This window comes from Schistocerca serialis, chromosome 6 (assembly GCF_023864345.2).
Source record: "Schistocerca serialis cubense isolate TAMUIC-IGC-003099 chromosome 6, iqSchSeri2.2, whole genome shotgun sequence".
NCBI lineage: Eukaryota > Metazoa > Arthropoda > Insecta > Orthoptera > Acrididae > Schistocerca > Schistocerca serialis.
This window is the reverse complement of record NC_064643.1, coordinates 400,099,266-400,123,805: the sequence shown is the minus strand read 5'-3', so window position 1 is coordinate 400,123,805 and position 24,540 is coordinate 400,099,266. Positions and strand designations below refer to the sequence as shown.

At 41.3% G+C, this 24,540-nt stretch overlaps 1 protein-coding gene across 3 annotated transcripts in view; it reads right to left on the bottom strand.

Moving 5' to 3' along the window:
• The window catches only part of LOC126484068 (hemicentin-2-like), a 1,942,222-nt gene that overhangs the window by 177,799 nt on the left and 1,739,883 nt on the right, over positions 1 to 24,540 (bottom strand). The gene's annotated exons all lie outside the window — the stretch shown is intronic.

Sequence of the window (24,540 nt, the reverse complement as noted above, 5' to 3'; positions counted from 1 at the left end):
CGGCCACAGCGATGTTGGAGGTTTGATGTTTTACCGGATTCCTGATGTTCACGGTACACTCGTGAACTGGTCATGCGGAAAAATACCTACTTCATCGGTACCTCGGAAATGCTTGTGTCCCATCGCTCATGCACCGACTATAGCAACACGTTCAAACTCACTCTAATCTTGATTACCTGCCATTGTAGCAGCAGTAACCGATCTAACAACTGCGACAGACACCTGTTGTTTTATATAGGCGTTGCTGATCGCAGCGTCGTATTCTGCCTGTCTACGTAACTCTGTATTTGAATACGCATGCCTATACCAGTTTATTTGGCGCTTCAGTGTATCTACAGTAATTCAAAATCAGGAGGTTACCAGGTGTTGGGTAACGGCACACGTTGTCTTTCCTGGCAATGATATAGTAGACAAGGTAGCCAAAGCAGCCGTGACGGAGAGGGGGGACACTTGGAATAATGAGCTACAGACCTTTTAAAATTTGTCAAGTTAATGATTAGAGAAGCGGAATACAAAATTGCAAGAAACCACAAGATAAAAGAATAAAAGATTATGTCATAGTGAATTCACTAAAGTTAAGGTCCTTCACGATCCAATCAGCTCTCATCGACCGCCTTGTCATCTTCCGCCAATGGCGTCAGTTGATGCGGTATGTAGGGTCTTATCGTCAACACACCACTCTCTCTGCTGTTCTTGGGTTTCTTGATCTTGGAACCACTGCTAATAGGTCCACTAGGTCCTTAGCTGGCCTCACGAGGGTGAATACCCCCCGTAACCGTCTTTTCATCTACGGAAAGAAAAACTCTTTGTCTTTAATGGGTATCGAACCCGGGTCGTTCGCGCTACCACTTTTTTAATGAATTTATTCAGCAACAGGTATCGTAAAACTTCTACGTTGACTTTAAATAAAACATTTGAATTACATATGTACTAGACTCTTTTCGATTTATCGTTAAGGATTTCTTGTTTTTCGTTCTTCAAGTGTTGTTTCAGCTCGTATGTAGACTTGCCTCCCAAGCTGAAGATGTACAAATTAAACGATATTTGCCTTGTATTCTGGAAACGCTTTAACAAGCACATACATTATTTTCTTGCTGTTTGTTTCATTAACAGTGACTGACAGCAAATTTGCTGATTTAAACATTATCCATTTCCAGAGACCTGCAATGCTGGAGCTACCTAGTATTCGATGTATAACAGTGCCAACCGCTCCACAGTACATGCAGTTTGGATAACTAGTTACTTTTGTTCTGTGACGTCACGCAGCTGTTTGGATCAAATCATTTATAAACATATAAGCTGATGAACACAACCTTGAACTTTAGGCTTTGACTGAAAATTCCGACCAGGCCGTCTTCCAGTTTAAGTCTTCGTGTTTCGTCTTGTTTTCTGGGAGATATGGAGCTTTTCTCCCCATTGTAGGGATAAGTATCACGAATTCACTGTTGATTTATAACTTTTGGTATATCAAACATCGATGCTCTGGAAAATTCAAGAACACTATATGCCTCGTCATCTTCATATAAGTCTGTTACAGCAAGCATCTACATTGTTCCAGGAGTGCTAGTTCTTCAAGGATCGCAGGAGAGCTTCTGTCAAGTTTGGAAGGTAGGAAACGAAGTACTGACAGAAGTAAAGGTATGAGGACGGAGCGTCAGTCATGCTTGGGTAGCTAATATGGTAGAGCACTTCCCCGCGAAAGGCAAAGGTCCCGAGTTCGAGTCTCGGTGCGGCACACAGTTTTAATCTTCCAGGAAGTTTCATCTACATCGAGTTAGTCTGGTCACATCCCCAATGTGCGGCTGCGGTAAAGAACAGGATATCAAACATTTTTTTAACTCCTCAAACAGATACAGCGCTGTAAGTCACCTACTACAATTTCTGATCACCATCGTTTGTTCTTTGCCGACATGTGTAACCGTACTACTATGCTTGAAACGCGTGAGATTATATGGTCTTTTATACGTCTTTTGTTGGAAGTGCAGATCGACTTTTAATATGATACTAACGTATTTTTGTGTTGATGCTGATACGCAATGTAGTAAACCCTATATGTATGTTACTCGACAAAGTGTTAAACCTTACATGTATGATGATGGCCTTATGAGCCCTGTTAAGATGGGGAAAAAAAGAATGGTAGTTACGCACGCGCCCTGGTCCTGTCTACACCCAATCTTTGTGTTTGGATTATAAAAGTTTCGGCTTCATAACTATCATCAGATCTAAAAATTGCATCGACGACACATATTCGTGTAGTCAGTATATGTGCCATGTTTTCAACGTGCCTACATGTCACTGCTGTAATGTTTAGATTTGATGAACGCTGCAAAGCCAAAACCAGTTATCGATTTAAAGAAAATAGCATGTGACCAATATACAGTCTTTTATGATCGAATGCGATTTAAACATTGCCGGTCTCCCCAGCAGGTCAAATTGGTCTCATTTTGTAATCTTTGTCACTTACAAGTAGTGTTTGAGTGGTAAACGATGATAATGACTCTTTCAGTGATTTTTAATCTGTGCCACGAAGTGACAGCTCCGTCATCCGTGCTAAATACTTTTGCAACAAAACTTCAAACTCAACTGATGAACTATCACTGAACTATTGGATCACCTCACAGATGGAAACTGACCCTCGGTACTCCAGCCAGCGTAACTTACACAGGACGCATTCTATGTCCCTCCCTTACCTCCTCGGTTACTGACCACACCCGGTAGTACAAAACAATACACTACAAACAAGTAATGTAAACTTAAGTATACGTCAGGCTTTATACCGTCCGTGGGATTGGAAATCTCCTCTACGAAAATTAACATGGATCCCGCAAGTAGAGATCCAGCGAAACTCAGTTCGCTCTGTTTCTCCATGACACCCACAGTGCCGCAGACAACAGCGTTCAGGTTGATACCGTGTTCCCCGACTTCAGGAAGGCATTTGACACCATCCCGCACTGCCGTTTAGTGAAACAAACGGGATTATCGAATACTGGAACAGGTTTGCTACTCGATTGAAGACTTCGCTGCAGACAGAACTCAACACGTCGCTCTTAAAGGAACAAAGCTGACAGATGTAAAGGTAAATTTCCGGAGTATCCCAAGGTGTTTCAGAAGTGATGGTCAATATTCAGAGATATGATAGGAATGATCGTTTAAAACAAAAAAGTTGAGTAAACATGGGCTCCAAAACGCATACCTTAAGAGCTTTGAGCAATTCTTGATCTTCAGTTCTGTGAAACAAATCTTTTTTACTGCAACCTCTTTGCTTTCCATATTTTTGGAAGAGGTAGTATGGACCAAAAGAAGAAAAATATGTGCTCTAAAATGCCTACCTTAAGAGCTATGAGCACTTGTTCATCTCCGCTACTTTGAAACACAACTCTTCTAATGAAAAAATGCTCATAGCTTTTAAGGTATGTATTTCAGAGCACATCTTTCTTGGATTTTTTTTCTTGTATTGGTGCATACTGACACCTAAAAAAATAAGGAAAGCAAAGAGCTTGCAGTAGAAGATCCTTGTTTCACAGTATCGAAGACCGAGAATTGTTCATAGCTCTTAAGATATGCGTTTTAGAACCCATGTTTTCTTGACTCTTTTGTTTCGAATGATCGTTCCTGTTACTTCCCTGAATATTGACCACCACTTCTAAAACACCCTGTATAAATAATCTAGTAGAAAGCATCGGATGCTCTTCCAAGCTGTTTGCAGATGATGCAGTTGTCTATAACAAAGTAGCGACGCCAGAAGATAGTAACGATTTGCAGAATAACCTTCAGAGAATTTATGAATGGTGCAGGCTCTGCCAACTGACCCTAAACCTATGTTAACGTAACACATTGCGCATACATAGGAAAAGAAACACACTACTGCACAATTACTCTACTGATGACAAACCGCTGGAAACAGTATCTACCGTAAGACGTCTAAGACTAAATTCCAGAGTGACAGTAAGTGGAATGATCGCATAAAACAAGTGGTGGGAAAGCAAATGCCAGACTCAGATTTACAGGAAGAATCTTAAGGAAATGTAACTCATCCTCGAAGAAAGCGGCTTTGAGGCGAGTGTTCGACCGATTCCTGAATACTGTTCATGTATATGGGTTCCCTACCAGGTAGGACTGATAGAAGAGATAGAGGAGATAAAATGAAGAGCGGCGCGTTTCGTAACGGGGTCGTTTAGCCGGCGAGACAGCTTTACGGAGGTGCTCAACGAACTCCTTTGGCAGACGTTGCAAGAGTGGCGTTGTGCGGCGTGGAGAGATTTACTACTGAAATTTCGAGAGAGAATTTTCTGGGAAGAGTCAGACAACACTTTACCTCCTCCCATACACGTCTCGCTTAATGAATACGAGGAGAAAATTCGAGAAATTAGAGCCAATACGAAGATTTACCGACAATCATTCTTCCCACGCGCTATTCGCTGGTGGAACAGTGCTGGACGGCTCAGTTAGTGGTATAAAAAATATTCCCCGCCACACACCATCAGCTGGCTTACGGAGTATGATGTAGATGTAGATTCCAAGGGCCAGTTAAGACAGTTCAGACTGAATCCATTTTGTCAAATCTTCGGAAATAAGGCAATTAGTAATTATCAATCGTTTTTCTTGATCATCGATTTAGTACGGACCTGCTCCTTCAGCGTAAGTTGCTGCGCACGCTCTTGTAACTCGGGGATTGAGACAAAAGTGGGTCGAATTCTAATTAAAGATCGTTGGTGTAGTACAAAAACCAGTCCGGAGGTGGTTTTTTGGCTGTTTTCCACATTAGTTCATTAAAGTGCTAGGCCGGTGTCAAAGCTCCATCTCCAAAAATGAGGTACACAAAGTTAAAATTCGAGATGCAGATGTGTACGCAGTTCAGGATCAGGTGGAGTACACGGCTTCCCTCTTAGGCTAAGGAAGGGCCTCAGACCACAAAGATAAAATAAATACATTCGTCAAACCGTGGAAACAACGCATCCGATTGCACGGAATGAACGCTAGGTAACATGTTTCGTTCCAGTTACGTTTTCAGTGCTGTCTAGACTGAGCGAAATTTAATAGCGATGTTGTGTTTGGTGCTGTGCAGAGGCGGACGTGCATATTTCGTTTCTTCCAATCATTTACACAGCCGTAGATATGTCTCGAGTTCGTTTAACTACAGCTGCTTACCGTGTGTGCTTATCGCATCACAGCCAAATCATTCGTAACGCGGACGAAGACACTGGAAATTCGGTGACTTGTGGACGTTAACGTTCTCGGTGCAAATAAGTGTTAATTCATTAGGAGGTGTTTTCGTAGCGTGTGTTATACGGTGTAGGAATTCTGTGAGGAACGCAGCTCATTTCGTTATGAGTGACGCACACGAGACGAGTCGATGAACCCGCGTGACGGCAGCGGACAGCATCGCTGCGGTCAGCCAATCAATCAGTGGTGCAGATACCAAGGGTGATGGGGGGGGGGGGGGGGAGGGCAGGGTGAGGTGGGGGGGGGGGAGGGGGATAATGACGTCGCAGCGTGGCAACGCCTGATGGATGGCAGATCGCGCCACACCCGCCACCAACGCCGCCGCCAGCCCTTCGCATCCGCCGGGCACACAGTCGAGTACAGGGTGAGGAGGATCGGGCAATAGTAGACCATCGACAAGGAAATGACCGTACGGAGCTGATACGCGTACTGTGAGTTGAAGAGTTGCAACTGAATGTCTCACAGTCACCGGCAATATGTAGCTGTACGTATAAACGCTTTCCTCGTTAGTGTTTCGGTTACGACAGAGACAGTGTCAAAGCAGCAGGACTATGTGCGAGTGTATACCCTGTATGCTGTTGACGAAAAGCTCTATGGTTTCCAGCCGGATGGCAGTGTTAGCACCATGACTTTTCGAAGAGTGTCATACTCAACATCTTCTGGCGAAGTGTCCAACTTCGCTAGAAGATGAATATAACACTATTCGAAAGTGCGAGGTGGATTGACCCCGCCACCCGTTGAAACCCCCTAGAGCTTCTCAGCAACAGGCAGACTATATTATATGGATATGAAATTTGTTACATGAATACAACTATCCGGATACATCCTCTGAGAGCCGATACAGCTTCACGGTAGCTTCATTAGAAAAACAAAATCAATGTTTTGTTATCGTAAGTAATACAATCGAATGATAAAGTTACAGGATACCGATACGTTCATGTACAAGCGGCTGTAGTATCGTGTACACAAGGTATAGAATGGCGGTACAGTGGCGGAGGTGCCATTTGTACTCAGGTGATTAATGTGAAAAGGTTTCCATGTAATTACGACCCTACGGCGGGGTATTAACAGACTCTGAACGCGGAATGCTAGTTAGAGCTAGACTCATGGGGCATTCCACTTCTGAAATAGGCAGGGAATTCAATACTCTAAGATCCAAGGTGTCAAGAGTGTGCTGAGAACACCAAATTTCGACTTAATTGTCACTGTGGTGTCACCGCCAGACACCACACTTGCTAGGTGGTAGCTTTAAATCGGCCGCGGTCCATTAGTACATGTCGGACCCGCGTGTCGCCACTGTCAGGGATCGCAGACCGAGCGCCACCACAAGGCAGGTCTCGAGAGACTGACTAGCACTCGCCCCAGTTGTACGGACGACGTAGCTAGCGACTACACTGACGAAGCCTCGATCCTTTGCCGAGCAGATAGTTAGAATAGCCTTCAGCTAAGTCCATGGCTACGACCTAGCAAGGCGCCATCAGCCTTACATAGCTTGTATCTAAAGAGTCTCACTTGTATCGTCAAGAGCTATGTTTACAACAAGGATGGATTAAAGTTAAGTATTCCAGAAGCTACGTACTTTTCTTTATAGCATTCATTACGTATCCTGTTACAGACCTATCTCTTGCCTGCGTGAACTAAACGCGTGCCTTTCGGCTACTTCCGTGGCGTGGCTGTCTTGCTACGCCACAACAGTCACCACTTACAACGCAGTGGCCGACGGTCTTCACTGAACGATCGAGAACAACGGCGTTAGCGTAGTGTTGTTATTGGTAACAGACGAGTGACACTGCATGAAATAACAGCAGAAATCAATGTGGATCGTACGAAGAAGGTATCCGTTAGGACAGTGCAACGAAATTTGGCGTTAATGAGCTATGACTGCGCACGACGTATGACCATACCTTTGGCAACAGCACGACATCGCCTGTTGCGTCTCTGCTGAACTCTTGACCATATTGGTTGGGACCTAGACGACTGGAAAACCGTGCACTGGTCGGATGAATTCTGATTTCAGTTGGTATTAGCTGATAGTAGGGTACGAGTGTAGCGCATACCCCAAGAAGCCATGGACCCAAGTGGTCAACAAGGCACTATGCAAGCTAGTGGCATCTGCATAATGGCGTGGGCTGTGTTTACATGGTATGGACTGGGTCCTCTGGTCCATGTGAACCGATGGGTAGATGGAAATTCTTATGTTCAGCTACTTGGAGACCATTTGCAGTGACTCATGGACTTCATGTTCCCGAACAACGATGAAATTTTTCAATATAATAGAGCGCCACGTGAAACTTGTTAGCTATTGGTTTCAAGAAGATTCTGGACAATTCAAGTGCTTGACATGAATCCCATCGAAAATTTATCGGACATAATCGAGAGGTCAGTTCGTGCACAAAATCCTGCACCGGCAGCCCTTTTGCAATTATGGACGGCTATGGAAGCAGCATGGCTCAGTATTTCTGCAAGGGAGTTCCAATCAGTTATGCCCCGCTGATTTGCCCCACTGTATCAGGCAAAAGGAGGTCCGACACGATATCAGGAGGTATCACCTCAGTGTATAAGTCAGGTTACTGTCATGTTTAAATGCATATTCCCGTAGACCGTACAAAATCTACCGCGACAAGGAGTTGGGTGAGCAAAAATGTCCTTCCCCGAATTCGAAAAATGATTTGTAATGAACTATGCTAGATGCTGTTTGGCTGTTTGTTACCTATGGTAGCTCAATTCATGACGTTTTTATGGCTGCTCTTCTACGCTTTACTTTGCACCTCTGTTGCAGAAATTTCAACCATGGGTGGTGTTTCAACAAGATAGTGCACCGGCACAATGGGGATAGTTTGTTCGCTAATTCTTTCCGGATAGCTGGCTCGGTGGAGACGGTCCAACATAATGGTTATCACGTTCACCACACATAAACCTCCGTGACACGTTTTGCGAGGTTGCGTTAAGGATAGAGTGTTTAGGTCTGATGTGCGAACTGTCATTGATCGAGTGTTAGGTGCTGTAGATGCGGTGATAGAAGAGATGTTGATAAAGACATGGAGATAAGTAAAGTAACACTTAGATTCTCTACTGGCTACATACGAGCACACGCGGAAGTGCCTCCTTTAGAAACGTCATAAGCCAGGATACCGTTTGCAACAAATAGCGTAGCTGGATCTAACACAGTTCTTTAGAAAAAAAAAATTGTAATCAGAGAAAGACTTTATGTTCACCCTGTACACCACAGGCTTTCGGCTGAGTACTCCCTCGGCACTGTCAAGAGGTAACTGACGTGGGTTGCCTGCCTTCATCCTTACATAGCCCTTATGATGACTGTCACGTCGCGGGTGCTCAGTCTGTTGACCCATATCTGGCGCGATCACTTCAACCTTTCGATGGCTGCTCTCCATGTTGTGCTCATCTGCAAACAGCCGTCATTTTGGATAGTGACACCCAATTTTTGGTCTCTACAGCTTTCTTAGTTACGCTGACAGTGAGAGTGTTAACCTTGGTGATGATAGAGATGATCGTTGCTATTTTATGTCCATTTTACAATGCATGTTCAGCTACTAACGATTTCTGTAGGGTAGCCTCCAACACCTCACATGATCAATCCAGCGTTGTTAATCGTGGGCGAGGTAGGCCCAATGTATTACTCTCCGCAATGCACAGTATTTTGTAAACGACAGAACTCTTTTCCACAGGACTCATGCACTCGCATGATTTAGCTGGAGGCTCGAAGATTGATTTGATGCTGTCTCTTCTAAAATCGGCTAATCTTCCTTCGACCAAACCACAAAATAACGAAAACGCCAGCTTTTCGCTCCCCTCCTCGGTAGTGTTCTCCTCTCGGGTGCTTGCTGAAACTGCTTGTTTGTTATTGTAGTCACTCTCAAGGAAGACAATCAAACACAATTTGGAACCCAGCCATCCATAGCCTATAGTGAGAGCATCAGATACAGGTCAGAAACGTTGCCTCACACGTCGATGAGCTGATGACTGTTGACGTCATAGTCAGTACAATGGATGGGGGAAGCAAAAGCAGGGCAGACAGTTACTACGTGGTAATTCTGAGAATCACTTTGCCGAAAGCTTGCGAATGTGCAACTACTCGACAATTCCGTCTCTTTCTAAGTATTTTATGAAGCCATGGATGCGCCATTAACAATTGTATCGTTTTTCACAACACTTTCTCTCTGTCCACAACAGTTTGCTCAAATGAGCAGCAAAGCTTGAACGTTACGTTGCTGCCGGTTTGAGATTAGGTTAGATTACATTCAGTTTCCGTTCCACAAACCCAAAAATAAGACAATTCTCTTGGATGTAGAACATCTCAGAGAGTGTAACATAAAAAACTTAGAACATGTGAATAACATACTAACTCCCTGATCATTTGTCAGGAGAGTGTCAACATACTTAAATACTGGAACTGCTAATATATCCAGAATTAATACATTGTCAAAATAAAACAAAGTTATGCACTTTTAATAAATTTATCACACACAAAATACATAAACTTGACTTGTGAGCAAGTGCAGTCAAAACTGATGTCTAACATTTTTCTTTAAGGTGGTCTAACAGTCCCTGTTAAGATATTCATCTATAGAGTAGAAGCAGTTGCCAATCGAAAAGTCTTTCAAATTGTGTTTAGAGTGTACTTCATCCTAAACCATGGTTGCTGCCAATTTACTGAAAATGTGTATTCCTGAATATTGGACCCTGTTTTGGACAAATGTAAGTGATTTTAGGTCTTTATGTACATCATTCTTACTCCTAGTATTGATACTATATATTGTGCTATTGACTGGATATTCAGTAGTATTATTTGCAGCAAACAGCAGTGGTTAGAATACCCAGTTCCTTGAAAAGGTTTCTACATTATGTTCTTGAGTTTACATTACAAATGAGTTCTATTACACGCTTTTGCACTCTAAAACATATGCTCGATTTGACAAGATATGCAGAATATGATCCAACATGACATAATAGAATGGAAGTAAGCAAAGTATAACAATTTCTTTATATTTATATCTCGTACATCTGACATTATTTGCAATGCTAAAAGAGACTTGTTTGGGTGCTTTAACAATTCTATGTTATTCGCTTTCCAACTGAATATGTTATTAAGTTGTAATCCCACAAATTTCACAATGTTGGGCTGTACTTTCTGCATGTCTTCATGCTGGAAGAAAATCTCTTACAGGTTCTGAACTGCATATAGTGGGTCTTTTCGAAGTTTAGTGACAGTGAATCAGTTTAACCATTTATTAACATCAGTGAAAATCCGATTAACAGCCATTCCTAAATGTGTTCTTGACTTGCTATTTATTACAATGTTCGTATCATCTGTGAACAAAATGAACTTAGGATCAGGCAATGTAACAGGAGAGATTTCGCTGATGTAAAAGCAATGGATCCAAGATGGAATCTTAAGGATCACCACATGTAATTAATTCCAAATCAGTTGTAGGGTAACTGCTTACTCTACAGGTATTTCACAATGACAAAGTTTGTTCACAGTTAGTTAGGTAATACTCGAATAATTTTGCAGCACTGGAAGTGGCGCTATAACATTCTAATTTACTTAAGAGAATGCTGTGATTCACACAGTCAAAGGCTTTTGGCAGGTCACAGAAAATGTCAGTAGCCTCTAATTTGTTATCTAATGAATTAAGTACATTCTCACTATACATGTAAATAGCCTCCTCTGTATTAGAACCCTTAAGTATCCAAACTGTGACTTAGACAGTATATTATTTGCAGTGAGATGATTAAAAAGACCTTTAAAAAATTTTGAAATATTTTTGAAAAAGTTGGCAAAACTGAAACTGGTCCATAGTTTTATAGAATCTGTTTATCCCCCATCTTGTAAAGGGGGTTAACTTCAGCATATTTTAACCAACCTGGAAATGTTCTGCTGATAAGAAACTGTTTACACAAATAACTTAAGACAGAACTGAACTCACATGAACACTTTCTGATTAACGTTGTTGATATGTTGTCATAACCACTAGAATACTTTTATTTTTTATTTTAAGGATTTTATGATGGACGCTACTTATTTGGGAGAAGTGAGTGTCAGTTTCATTTTACTGAAGTTATTTGTAGAGACTGGTCTCAGATAACCCATTGCACAGTTTACTGCACCTGATAACCCCAAGCTGTTAGCAACTGAAAGAAAGCATTTGTTCAAGAAGTTTGCAACACTATATGAAATTGGTACCATTGTCTCATTTAGTTTTAGAGCTGTCTGTTCCGTTCTGGCCCTACCTGTCTCTGTCTTCACTATGTCCCATATTCATTACATTCTCTGTAGTTTTTATTACTTTGTGTGATATAAATATCTTTTCCTCACGATAATGCTGCTCAGATTTGTGGATTAATTGTTTCAATATTTTGCAGTATTCGTTGTAATGCATTAAAATGCTAGCATCAGAGCTGTGTCTAGATAGTAGATACAGTTTCCCTTTTTGTCCCACATGATACCTTTATTCTTTGTGTAATCCATGGTTTATTTTTAGATTTCTGTTTGATCTGAATTATCTTAAGAGAAAACAATATTCAAATGAGGAAGTACTGTTTTTAACGAATGCTTTTATTTTACATTTTAATCATGATTATTGTAAACATTTGTCCATTTCATGTCTTTGAGTAATTTCATAAAATTCTCAATTTTGATTGAATTTTTACCCTGTTGTACTAAGATTTTATAGATTTCACATGCTGTCAAGTTTCAATATTTAACATAAGGTGCTACATGTCATGATCAGATAGCCCATTTATTACTGATTTTGTCGTATGACTATTTCCCAGCAAATACATTATCAGTAGCAGTCTCAGAGCGTACACATAACCTAGTCGCAAAGTTCACAGTTGAAATTAAATTTAATGACAGTGTTGCTGATTGCAACAATAATTGTTCACTGACAGAGCTTTTCAATAAATCCACATTAAAATCACCAGAAACCACTCTTTCCTTGCTTTTTACTGTGAGATGGGAGACCTGTGGTCACATGACGTTCAGAGAGGTAGATTATATCAACTGGTTTGCTCATCTCTGATTCTTCAGCACAAATAAGCAACTCACTAAGCTTAACCCTCAGTTCTTGGATATTATGATACAATCACAATAACTGATTTTGTGGAATGGCTGATTCACAACTGAATGGATCTAATTTTTCTATCAGTTTCTAAACATCTCCAATTTCAGTTAGGAGCTGCTTGCATGAATTTGCTTCTGGCGGCCAATGTTATCAATTTGAATGTCATTTTCAACCTGTCTCTGAACATCTTTTGTTTCTGTCCCCCAAACCCTAAAGAGAATTGCTGTTCTGTCACTTTAAACCACTGGTACTTCATAATGTACAACAGTGCTCCCCCCCTCTAGAGTTATTTGCTATTAGCCAACAAAGTTCTCTTGCCTGTTGAGGTGAAGCCAATGCCTAGTATAGTCGAACCTACTGATAGGGTGGACAGGAACTAGACTGACATGAGACCACGTACCTGATCCAACCAGCATTCCAAGTGTAAATTATTTGTCCTAAAAGAATAGTTTAAATGGCGTTGGTCATAGCACCTCAGAGCAGACACAAGTCTAACACCATTACGTCTCGTTGCTGGAGCTGTTTTACCATGTCACCTTCAACTGAGTAATTAGGGTCCCTGTCTATACTGTTTCCTGCTCCATCCACTATTGCCCTGGTGACTGCAGTCACCCAGATGAAAGAAACTGCATCAGTTCTCACACCACACACTGGAATTAACAACACAACAGCAAATCATGCACTACTCACCCAAGGCAAACCAATTTTAACTCCAGTCTAAATTAAACAGGGATAACTTCCTACACATATTCATTAATATTCAAAATTCCTTTGAAAGCTTAGGTATAAAGTTTGTGTACTAATTCAGAACCTTTTGAGAAATAGAAACGATTAAATCCGTACTGTTTCATGATGAAACAAAAATAAACAAAGAACTGAGCCTGCAGTATACGAACATTTAATTTATTTCCTAACTTTTTCACCTTGGTTATTAACTAGCGCGTCAAACGAACAATACACTAACAACAAAAACTGTAATTTATTGAAATAATCGCTTAACTTACAGTATACGAGAACGCAAGCAAATCCTAGGCCAAAATTTGCGCCTATGAAATGTTTTCTTTTTCCGAAAAACATGCAAATATAAGTGAGACATTCAATAGATAGCTTACAATAGGTACTAATTTACTTATTTACGATATGATATTGCCTTAATTGATATCATACAATAAAATACTTATCTTTGCGGGAGCTCTGAATGTACACCATTCGTCAACGAAAGATTAACGATGTACTACTGTTATTTCATTTCCTGAGTCCTTTGCATCTTTGGATGTCTGCGACTCAGGAATATGTTAGTAAGGTTTCTTTTCTTATGAGGTGCCACAGCCACAAATTTAGTAAAGGACATTTCTATTTTACATCTTGTGTGTATTATGAGATCACAGTCATTTACATCACATGATCAGCTGATGTCAGTGATGTGTTGATTTCAAGAGTTTGGTAATGGCATGTAGGAACTTTTATATGTGGTTCATTAATATATACACATGCATGTTGTATGTCGGCTGTTTTCCTCTGCCTCGAACAGTCTTCCCACAAACAGGTGACCAACATTCTGAACAGGTCTTTTCTGCATCGCCATAACTACACCACTAAATGGATTATGCCTGCCAGTAGAGACTAACCGGTTTACGTCCACGCATCCACACTTCAAAACCTAACCTCCATCCAAGGGAAAAATAAATATTAATGGCTTCCTCTTGCCACACATACTTTGAGGTACTAACCAACCTAAAAACATTCGATAAGTAATAGCTTTAATTATTACTCTGCAAATGAAATAAATGCTGATGTGATGTTTCCCAATACACAATGTGATGTTTCCTCTTGCCACACATACTTTGAGGTACTAACCAACCTAAAAACATTCGATAAGTAATAGCTTTAATTATTACTCTGCAAATGAAATAAATGCTGATGTGATGTTTCCGAATACACCATCCTCAGTCGCTAATAGAAATATATGTACTTATATAACTGTATAACTGCTGCTGTAGTATACTTGAACAAGATCAGCGTTCAACATTTATCAACTATTTGAATGGAACTGCTGCCGTAGTAACACACATATGTACACACAAAATATTATATATTGAACTGATATTTGTTTCCACTGGTTGATTTGAGAAAGTAAGGAACACGACAAGGAAAGACATTATGTCAGGGTTACTGACAGATAGCCGGCCGAAGTGGCCGTGCGGTTAAAGGCGCTGCAGTCTGGAACCGCAAGACCGCTACGGTCGCAGGTTCGAATCCTGCCTCAGGCATGGATGTTTGTGATGTCCTTAGGTTAGTTAGGTTTAACTGGTTCTAAGTTCTAGGGGACTAATAAACTCAGCAGTTGAGTCCCATAGTGCTCAGAGCCATTTGAACCATTTTTTTTTTACTGACAGATAATCAAACTGGCTTCTTAAACAACTCAAATTAATCTGTGCACAAACTTGATTCATTTGAAGCGTTTAAATATGTACTGTATGTATCATTACGTGGGATCTTGCAACGCAGATCCATACTATACAGAAAGATTCCGTGATGAAGTTAAAACCATTTGGGGATGATGGAGAAGGGTAAATGATTCAAAGTGAGGTAAATAACTCTGGTCTAAAAATGTCCGAGTCTAAAGTTGTAAGCGAAAGTATTTCAGAAGTCTCTGACACTGGAACTTTTCTACTGGAAGCGCTTTGCTTTTCATATCTTGGGAGGAGGTATTATAGATCGAAACAAGAGAGAACTCTCAGGTAAGCATGGGCTGTAAACCATATAACTGAAGTACTATGAGCATTTGTTTATCTTTGCTACTGTGAAACGCATCTCTTCGGTCTAACAAGCGCCTAAAGCTCTCAGGGCATGCATCATAGAGCCTATATTTACTGGAATTCTTGTTTTCTTCTTTTGGATCATACAACCTTCTTCCAAAATATGGGAAGCTAAGAGATTGCCATAGAAGAGGTCCAATTTCCGACGTTTCGCTTATAACCTCCGACTTTGTCGTTTCCGGAACAGCGTTACCCCCTCCCTCTCAGATTAATAGATTTACTCTTCTCCATTACTGTCTAAATTTTCTAACTTCATCACAGAATCACCCTGTGTACAAGGCAGCGTTCATATTAGTCTACTTCAATGGGTTGGGGATATAGGTTCATTGAGACGCGTACTGAGGAGTGGCATGTCTGTCGCGGTTAAAGTGTCTGAAAATTTTCTGGGTGAAAAGCCTAGGGACACCTATAAAGTCTGAAGGAATCCACAAATGCGACTATCGAAAATTACTCTAACTCTGAACAGCTGAGTGGTGTTAAAGAGTTGTGAAGCTCTTGTAGGCTCATGGAGTGAATCTGAACAGCTGCGGTGGTTAAGGACTTGTAAATTTTCTGCATAGGTTTTTGGACTTTGAGAAGTCATCCACAAACGATTTTAGTTTCTTGATGCAGCAGTGATGTGTCTATCTTAGTGCAGTCTTGACCCAGATTGAAGTCCAGTCTGCCGTTGGAGTCACAATATTAGGCAAGCGCTAAAAAATATTTTAATTATTTCACAACACACAGCTTCTATTAAGGACATTTATTCACTTCGCCAGCCGTAATCTTGCTTGCAACGTAATCAATTTTTAGTTAGTTAACAGAACAGTAACAGGGTAATGCGACAGGTGTGTGGCTGTAGCCTGGCTGCCTACCGTCAAAATCGGCCATACACATAATGAAGACCTTTCACATAAAGAGACTGTAAGTGGCAATATGAATACATCACATATCACAACAAATTATATTAAGAATATGACTTTGGGTGGAAAAACACCCTATAGTAAAAATAATTTCATTTTTGAGTAATTCACTATCAACATGAGGACGTTGTCAGTGACTCGGAAGCGAAAAAACAAATACTTTTATTCGTTTATAATTAACTTGGTTGCATGGTTCTCAGCAGTTTTAATCCGTGTTCAGTGACGAGTGTACAACGGCGGCGCACTCTGTGGTATTGTCGGCTGTTTCTTTTTTCGAATTACAAAAGCGCAGGCTGGCTTTCGGTGTCGTTACGTAACAGAAAGGCTTCATGCGAGCGGGGTAACATGCTCTCCCAAATAAACCTGACACAAAGAGTTGGTTACTCATGATTGAACCGATACGGCAAATGGAAATTCACAGCATAATTTACTGCTTTATTAAAGGACCGCTGGAAACGCCATACCCACCGAAATAGAGCGGCAGACTGGCCAGCGAATTAACGAAACAAAACCGCAGAGGCGCTTTGATTATTTCCCAGAGCCACGTCACGTCACAGAAAGTGCAACCTACTTTCGCCACACCGTGTGAGTTCTGTCGTCTTCCACTCAACTGTCCGTAATTGTTTCTTTTCCTAGTCAAATTTCTATCCCAGCATAAGTGCTACATTGAATGCCGATATCTGTTACATATTTATTTGTTACTGACTATGTTTCGCCGCCCGTGTTGTGTCCCATGCATGAGCTTTTTATGGACTGGTCTGTTATGATAGCAAGGGTTTTCTGCAGAGCTCTTTGTAACAATGTTCGTTTCAGGACCTTCCCAAACTACAGTCTGCAAACATACATATTTAAAAATGTGTTCCTGCTTTCCCGTGCTTCAAACGTCCACATTTAGAATTTTTTTTCCCTTTCTTTCTTTCGGGTAAATGTTTCAAATCGATACGTCACTGACGAAACACCACTTGATATGCCTCATTCTGCCCTATTAGACAACTCCTGTTTTCTTTTTCTTCAGGTAACCGTTTCCCCGATAGATAATCAATTTCTTTTAGTTAGGACACCACTTATTTGGCTACGTTTGTGCGCGTTGTTGCTACTCTTGTGTTTCCAGCGTGGTTTTCTTCATAAGTGTCAGGAGAACTCTTTTAATCTTCCTGTCCATTTAACAGTTTCACTCGGTCTTGTTACTTGTCAGGCATAAACACACCTCCTACGACCAATTACTCTACCATGTCTAAGTGTATTCTCGTTCTGAATTTGTTTTTAATTTTAATCTTCGCTTCTTCATGCAACCTATGTATACTGAGAAGTTGATTTACTGCGATGTAGTAAAACAAACTTTTCTAAATGAGTTTATTATGCTAGATATTTAATCCTCAACATTGCCAAGTCGTCTGTCCCTACAGCTAAAGAAATTTCCTCAACTTTCCGAAAATTATATTCAAAGTCAGTTGCAAGAGTAATGCAGGCATTTGTCTGAAGTGATGGGATTGATGAAAAACTGAAATCTGGATGCGAATACATCTCCACTATATTAATTACTTCGCCACTACCATCTGAAAAGTTTTTTTCCATTTATGTACCCATAGATTTAAAAATTTCCCTTTACAGCTAGGCGTGTTTCAATTACGCAACCTAAAATTATTATTCAGCAAGTATAGTATATCTTTCAGTGTAAAATTCAGTCGTCAGTTGCAAAGATATTTTATTTCGCTGTGCGGGTCTCAAGAAATTAAGTCGTCATCTTCAGAACATTGCTATTCGTTTAGTGGACGTCAATATCTTTTTCAAAGAAACAAAGCCATGACATGTCGAAAACATATATATTGTATGTGATCATTTGACTCATAGATTGAAAAATTGATATTTTCCAGTAAATGAATCACGTCTATGTACATGTCAAGCTCTTGTGCCATGCTTTTGGCGCAACAGCTTGACATGTACGTAAATCTGATTCATTTACAGGAAATTATCAACTTGTCAATATGTGTTTACAATAATCACATACATTACGTACATTTTTGGACATATCATGACATTTTGCTTATGTGAAGAAGATACTGACATCTTATAAACCGTTTCTAAGCTTAAGAAGGATACAAATTAATTGGTTGAAACTGGTAAAGCGAAATAAAAATATATGTGCAACTGACGACTGAATTTTATTCTGAAACGTAAAAGCATTACTGGTCGGCCTCCAGGTTACCTTCCTTGGAAAGCAGAGGTTACCGTTTCGAGTAGCCTCGAGCTGTAAGTATGTCGTGTTTGTTGGCGTCCTGCCTACACAAGGTATGGTCAGTTTCTGAGGATTATCTTTTTTCTCATGATAGAGGTCAGATAGAAACATACACTCTTTGCGTATGCGTTACACAGAAGCCAGCACTGTACAGCACACAGAACTCCAGCAGTTGCAGTGGTAGTGAGGAGTGGTTTTGATAATCCAAATGAAGGAATCTGCGTTGCAAGAACAGTGTTTCCTCCATTTCTTTGGTATGAAATCTACTGAAAGTGAAACCTGTATTGATAGTGTCGTGACTGTCAAGAATGAGAGTTAATGAGTTCAAAGAAGAGTAAAAGTCATCCGAAAATGAAACTAAAAAATGAAAATCTCGCATCAGCATTTCTGACAACTATGTCACTTGAGAGGAGACAGTTATTTAGAAGGATAGAATATGTGCGCTATGATGACTGGCTTGATCGGTAGTTTCTTCGAGAAAAACACTTTTAAGTGGTTGCTCGCGTTCCTCGGTCACCTGATCTGACTCGAAGTGACTTCTGGTTATTTCCAGTGATGAAAGACACTCCCCCTGGTCGAACCTCCTCCAGTCCTGCATATTGTTGTGGACTGGCAAGACAGCCAATCCACTGTGACGGGTAGCCGAAAGGCACGCGTTTAAGCTCACGCAGGCTGGCGTGAGGTCTGCAACAGGTAAAGTAATTATACTAGCAAAAGAAGGTACGTAACTTCTGAAATACTTTAATACATAATTGGTGAACATCGGTCTGACGGTACATGCATCACAAGATAAATAGCAAATGATAATGGCGCCTTGCTAGGTCGTAGCAAATGACGTAGCTGAAGGCTATGCTAACTATCGTCTCGGCAAATGAGAGCGTAATTTGTCAGTGAACCATCGCTAGCAAAGTCGGCTGTACAACTGGGGCGAGTGCTAGGACGTCTCTCTAGACCTGCCGTGTGGCGGCGCTCGGTCTGCAATCACTGACAGTGGCGACACGCTGGTCCGACGTATACTACCGGACCGCGGCCAATTTAAAGGCTACCACCTAGCAAGTGTGGTGTCTGGCGGTGACACCACACATATAATACACAAGCGCTTTTCCAATGATCAAAACAGACTCCTCAAGAAGTTCTAGTATTTACATGACCATTTTCTGAAAAAGATCACAGACAGAATCTGAGAGCATCTCGCATCTAGAAATGAATTGCAACAAGGAAGTAAGTATAAAGCGTGGAGAGTATACAAGAAGACAACAGATTTGGAACAGTGATAACTTTAAAGCCTGCCGAACTGAAAGCGACCACAACAAAGGATTGTGTTGTTGAATACGCTGTGGTACTCATTGGCTTCGCAATCGTTGTCCTATTTATTTATCTGTTATTGCAGACAAAATTTTAAATCATGGAGTGACACACGAATTCCACGCTCCTTCTCACAATAATTATATTTTTTGACCAGCATCACAAGTTAAGATTTTTCTTGTTTAAGGGACAATAAAAGAGTTTCTGTTCGAAGGACGCAGTATCCGTATGCCAATCAGGCAAAGTCGCCGTAAGCATTGTGGCAATCATTCCGCTGACGCATCCGGTTGACGATAGCCATTTGTCAGAAAACCGTGTCCTGCTGCGTGAACAATTCCGTAACCGCATGCTGCACATCCTCCTTAGACAGCAATCGTTGACCTTCAAGGTCTTTTTTTAAGAGACTGAAGACGTGATAATCGCACGAGAAGATAATAGGACTGTAGGTCGTGTGCTTGAGTGTATCCCACTTGAGTTGAAGTAACTTCTGCTGGACTCCCAGATCAACCGACGTGTTGTGTTGAATCGCGACGAGCAAAGAACTTGGCGCACCATTCTACAACGGTTGTTTCGACAGACAAGCTGTCCCACAAATATTTTTCATTCTCTGATGGATGTCTACCGGTATCTGTTCTTTGGCAGCCAAAAAAAAAATACCGGCAAGTTGGTCTTGTTTGGACACATTTAGTAATAAAGCCGCCTTAGTTCACGTTTCTGCGTTTACCGCACTCACGTCGGAAATACACGAATGCCACACTAAGCCCTTGGCTACATGTCCGTGCTTATATACAAGCATTGGAGTCATGCTCCGTTGCATATAAGCTGCAGCAACGCCCACAAACGGAAAATTTGTGATCAAGCTTTGTAGTTCAAATTCAAATGGCTCTAAGCTCTATGGCACTTAACATCTGAGGTCATCAGTCCCCTAGACTGAGAACTACTTAAAGCTAAATAACCTAAGGACATCACACACATCCATCCCCGAAGCAGGATTCGAACCTACGACCGTAGGAGCAGCGCGATTCCGAACTAAAGCGCCTAGAACCGCTCGGTCGCAGCGGGCGGCACCCTTGTAGTAATTTACACACAAGTGAGCTTTAATTGTCTAAGAGCATCTCCTTGAACTAATTTACATCGCAAATAAGACTTCTGTGATAAGAGGAAACCATATACAACATTGATAAAGCAAATCGCGTTGGAAAGTGCCGTTTGAGACTTTGTCAAGGTATTATCTGCTTCATTGGTTCACGGGCGTCGCGTCGGATAATGTTGTGGAAGCTGCTCAATATTTCAACTAAAAAGCTGCTGGTCATCTTCAGGTGCTTAGTACTTACTGACGTGTTGCTTCAGTGGCTCGCCAGTATATACGCTCACTAGAAAAGCGCAGGCGTCAAGGGGTGGTGCTTAACGTTATCGTACGCGGTGACAGGGTAGTGGATGTCGCCGTGCTCTATAATTCGTCTACGATGACGTTACAACCAAAGCCTTCGGCGCCTGCCCTTTTCTAGCGAGGTTGCGTATATAATTTCGAGCCACTGCAGCAACACGTCAGTAAGCATCTGAGTGACGACCAACTGTTTCGTTGAAATATTGCGCAGCTTTCACAACATTATCCGACGAGACGATCGCGAACCAATGAAGCAATGTAAGGAGAGTTGGCCATCTGAAAAAGAGCATACATAACGTGCGTGGCCATTACGTGGATGGTTTGTAATGGTGTTGCTTCAAAGTGTTTAGGCAGTTCGGAACTGTACTTAAGCTGTAAGGAAGCAATTTGTCAGCTCTCTAACAACAACTAAATTTATTTTAGTGCGTCAGTTCTTCAGAACGAGCTGGTGGCTCATGTAGGTAGACAACCGGTCTGTCGTATGTTTCCTATATCGTTCTTTTGCCTGTAGTTGGGTTCACTGCTTGATTAGCCAACAGTAATCCACGCTATGTAGTCTCATGCGTATTACCTAACTTCGATATCCCTAAGAACGCAGACACTGAGTTCAGTATGTGGCCGAAGCACGATGCAACTTCTGCGAGACTGCAATCTGATTTGAAATCATTAATGTCTAAACATTCGATCTGAATACTTGAGCAGAGTACGGAACAATCTAAAACTTTTTTCTGTGTAGCTATTCAACTAGCCAATTGAGAACAGTTTAGTAATAGCAAGAAGCTGATATTTCTCGTAGGTAATCATGCACCCAACGGTTTACCGAAGATCCTCGTCTTTTGAAGTATTTTAATACATACACTATCGTGAAACAAATTTTATGAAATTAACTAAAGGAATGACTGGTGAGTTTCATAGTAATTCTATATGTCCACGCTAGCGCAATGACTGTACGTAGAGATTTAAAAATAATGAGTATACAATGGTCGAGCTACTGCTCACAAACCACACATTTCTGTAGTCAGTACTAAGCGACGCTTGACGTGAAACTTGCTGGAAGATCTGTATTGTGTGTCACATCGAAATTCGAACTCAAAACCTTTGCCTTTCGCTGGTAAGTGCTCTACCCACTGAGCTACCCACGCACGATTCACGACCCATCCTCACAGCTTTAATTCCGGCAGTACCTCGTCTCCTTCTTTCCAAACTTCACAGAAGTTTTCCTGCGAAACTTCCAGAACTATCACTCCTGGAAGAAAGGATACTGCGGAGACGTGGCTTAGCCACAGCCTGGTGGATGTTTGCGGAAATATACTCCAGGCTGTGGCTAAGCCATGCCTCCTCACTCTCCTTTGTTCCAGGAGTGACAGTTCTACAAATTTCGCAGAAGACCGTCTGTGTAGTTTGGAAGGTCGGAGGCGAGGTACTGGCGGACATGAAACTGGGAGAACGGGTCGTGAGTCGTGCAACTCAGTTGGCAGAGCACTTGCCCGCGAAAGACGAACGTCCCCTGCTCGAGTCTCCTCCCGGCACACAGTTTGTCTGCCAGGAAGTTTCATATCAACGCAAACTCAGCTGCAGTGTGAAAAGTTTCATTCTGGATGCCTGAAGTGTTGTAAAGTGGGTGGACGTTGGACGTGTGAGCTGAAACAGACTGACTTGTCAAGAGTACCGATCTGAACTGAATGGAACGCCTTTGAGAAGAGTTAGTACGTCGAATTCGATCTATACCGCTGCGCCTAACCTCACTGCCTTCTTGTTCTGGGCTCTTAAGGAAAATTGAACTCCCATTCCTCCACAGACATTCAGGCCCATTGAAATCGCCAGCAGTCATAACAGAAAAAGGTGGACGCATCCCATATTAATATCAACTAATAGGTGTGCGGATACTTCTGATCAGATAGCCTTCTTGGAAGTAACGACTGCTGCTCTGGTACCATGCACTCCTCAAGGGCTTCCGAGACATGGAGGTTCAAAGTTTTACGATCGCGTTCGATACCATATGAAGCCTCCAGCCTTGTAACGGCTCCGCTAGCTCGTCCGGCTAAAGAGAGAGACTGTAAGTCTGGCCACACTGCGTTCGTGTCACTTAATTTCCTTCCTCTTTTCTCGTCTTCCACGAAGCACCTGCATCATCACAATGAGTCATGTTGCTTCGGAAAGGAACAGCAATAATAATAACAATCACTGTGGGACACTCGTGGCGAGGTAAAAGTATCGTGATGATACGAACATTTATGTATCAATGTATTCATGCATATGTAATAGCCACATCATAACGGGCTATAGCTCCTTTGAATAATGAATACTGTATTTCCAATATGGGAATTAATGATGGACAAATAAATGTTCATTTTATTACGATTCCTTGTACTCGATATTAAATGCCACTATGTTTATCATTCTTGTCATTGTTCCTTTTCGAAGAAACGCAATAAGTTGTAGCGGTACCAGTGTTTGTTGGGAGATTACAAATAAAAAATGACGTGACCGAAACGTAGTGCACTCAGGCTTCTGTTTTGATTGTTTATGGTCGATTCACACTTGATGGAACGGAACATATCGGAAGTTAACCTATTTCTGCAGCGCTCACTCGTGTTACGTAATTGAGTTCAGTGCTTTTGCTTATTCTTAGTATTTATTTCATCATTTTACTTTGTTTTCGTTACAAATTGTAAATTTTTTTTGACGAGTTGAATATTTCTCTCCACATAGTGCTCTATAAGAGAGGCCAGATATCTGAACGCGGAAACGAATTTTGATTTTACTACAACTGAATGTAGCTGACAATTACACTGTGTATAAAAGCGTAAATTGATGGACTAATATTGATTAGGTAATGTTTTATAAATCGAAAAGTCATCTCTATTTAAGGAGAAAAATCCAGTTAGTTACGGCGTTATTTGCTGCTTGGAAAGACAAAAACATAGTGGGTGAAGTACGATGAAGTAAACAAGGGCTATGTATCACTTTATGAATAATATTTGATGTGTTTCTAGAATTAAATTTTAGCTCTGCGGTGGAGTGTGTTTGGTTGTAAATATTTTCGCTAGCAGTTAAGTGTTTATATTTTGAAATATTATTTGACTTCGCAACAGTTTGGTCTACAAACCTAACGAACATACGCTATGAGGTTTGCTTTGGCCATTAAAAAATTATCGCATCAAGATTTTTAATTTCGAACTATACTCCGACTGTTTGTATCACAAGTGGTACTATGGTCCATATTTTAAACGTTCGTTATTACTCTAAGCGAACTGACCTATGCTGACGTTCCGTCTGGGGTGAACACTCTACCACTTGGCATTGACGTTTCCCGACGTCTCGTTCCGTTGGCGTCTAGTGTGGATGGGCCTTTAGTCGGATGTGCTAATGCCACTATCCGACGACTGATGCTTTCGTATGGTACTCAGACAGGCTTGTAAAATTCTGAACCTTGATTTCCTGAAAATACCGGAAAAGTTCATCACGCTAGACCAGCAGTCTTTACATCTGAGTATGTGCTGCAACCGTGCACGAGATGAACGTAATCGTTGGTTGCGTGCCTCAGTTGTAAGTCATGCTTCAGTATCCACATTTTCACAGC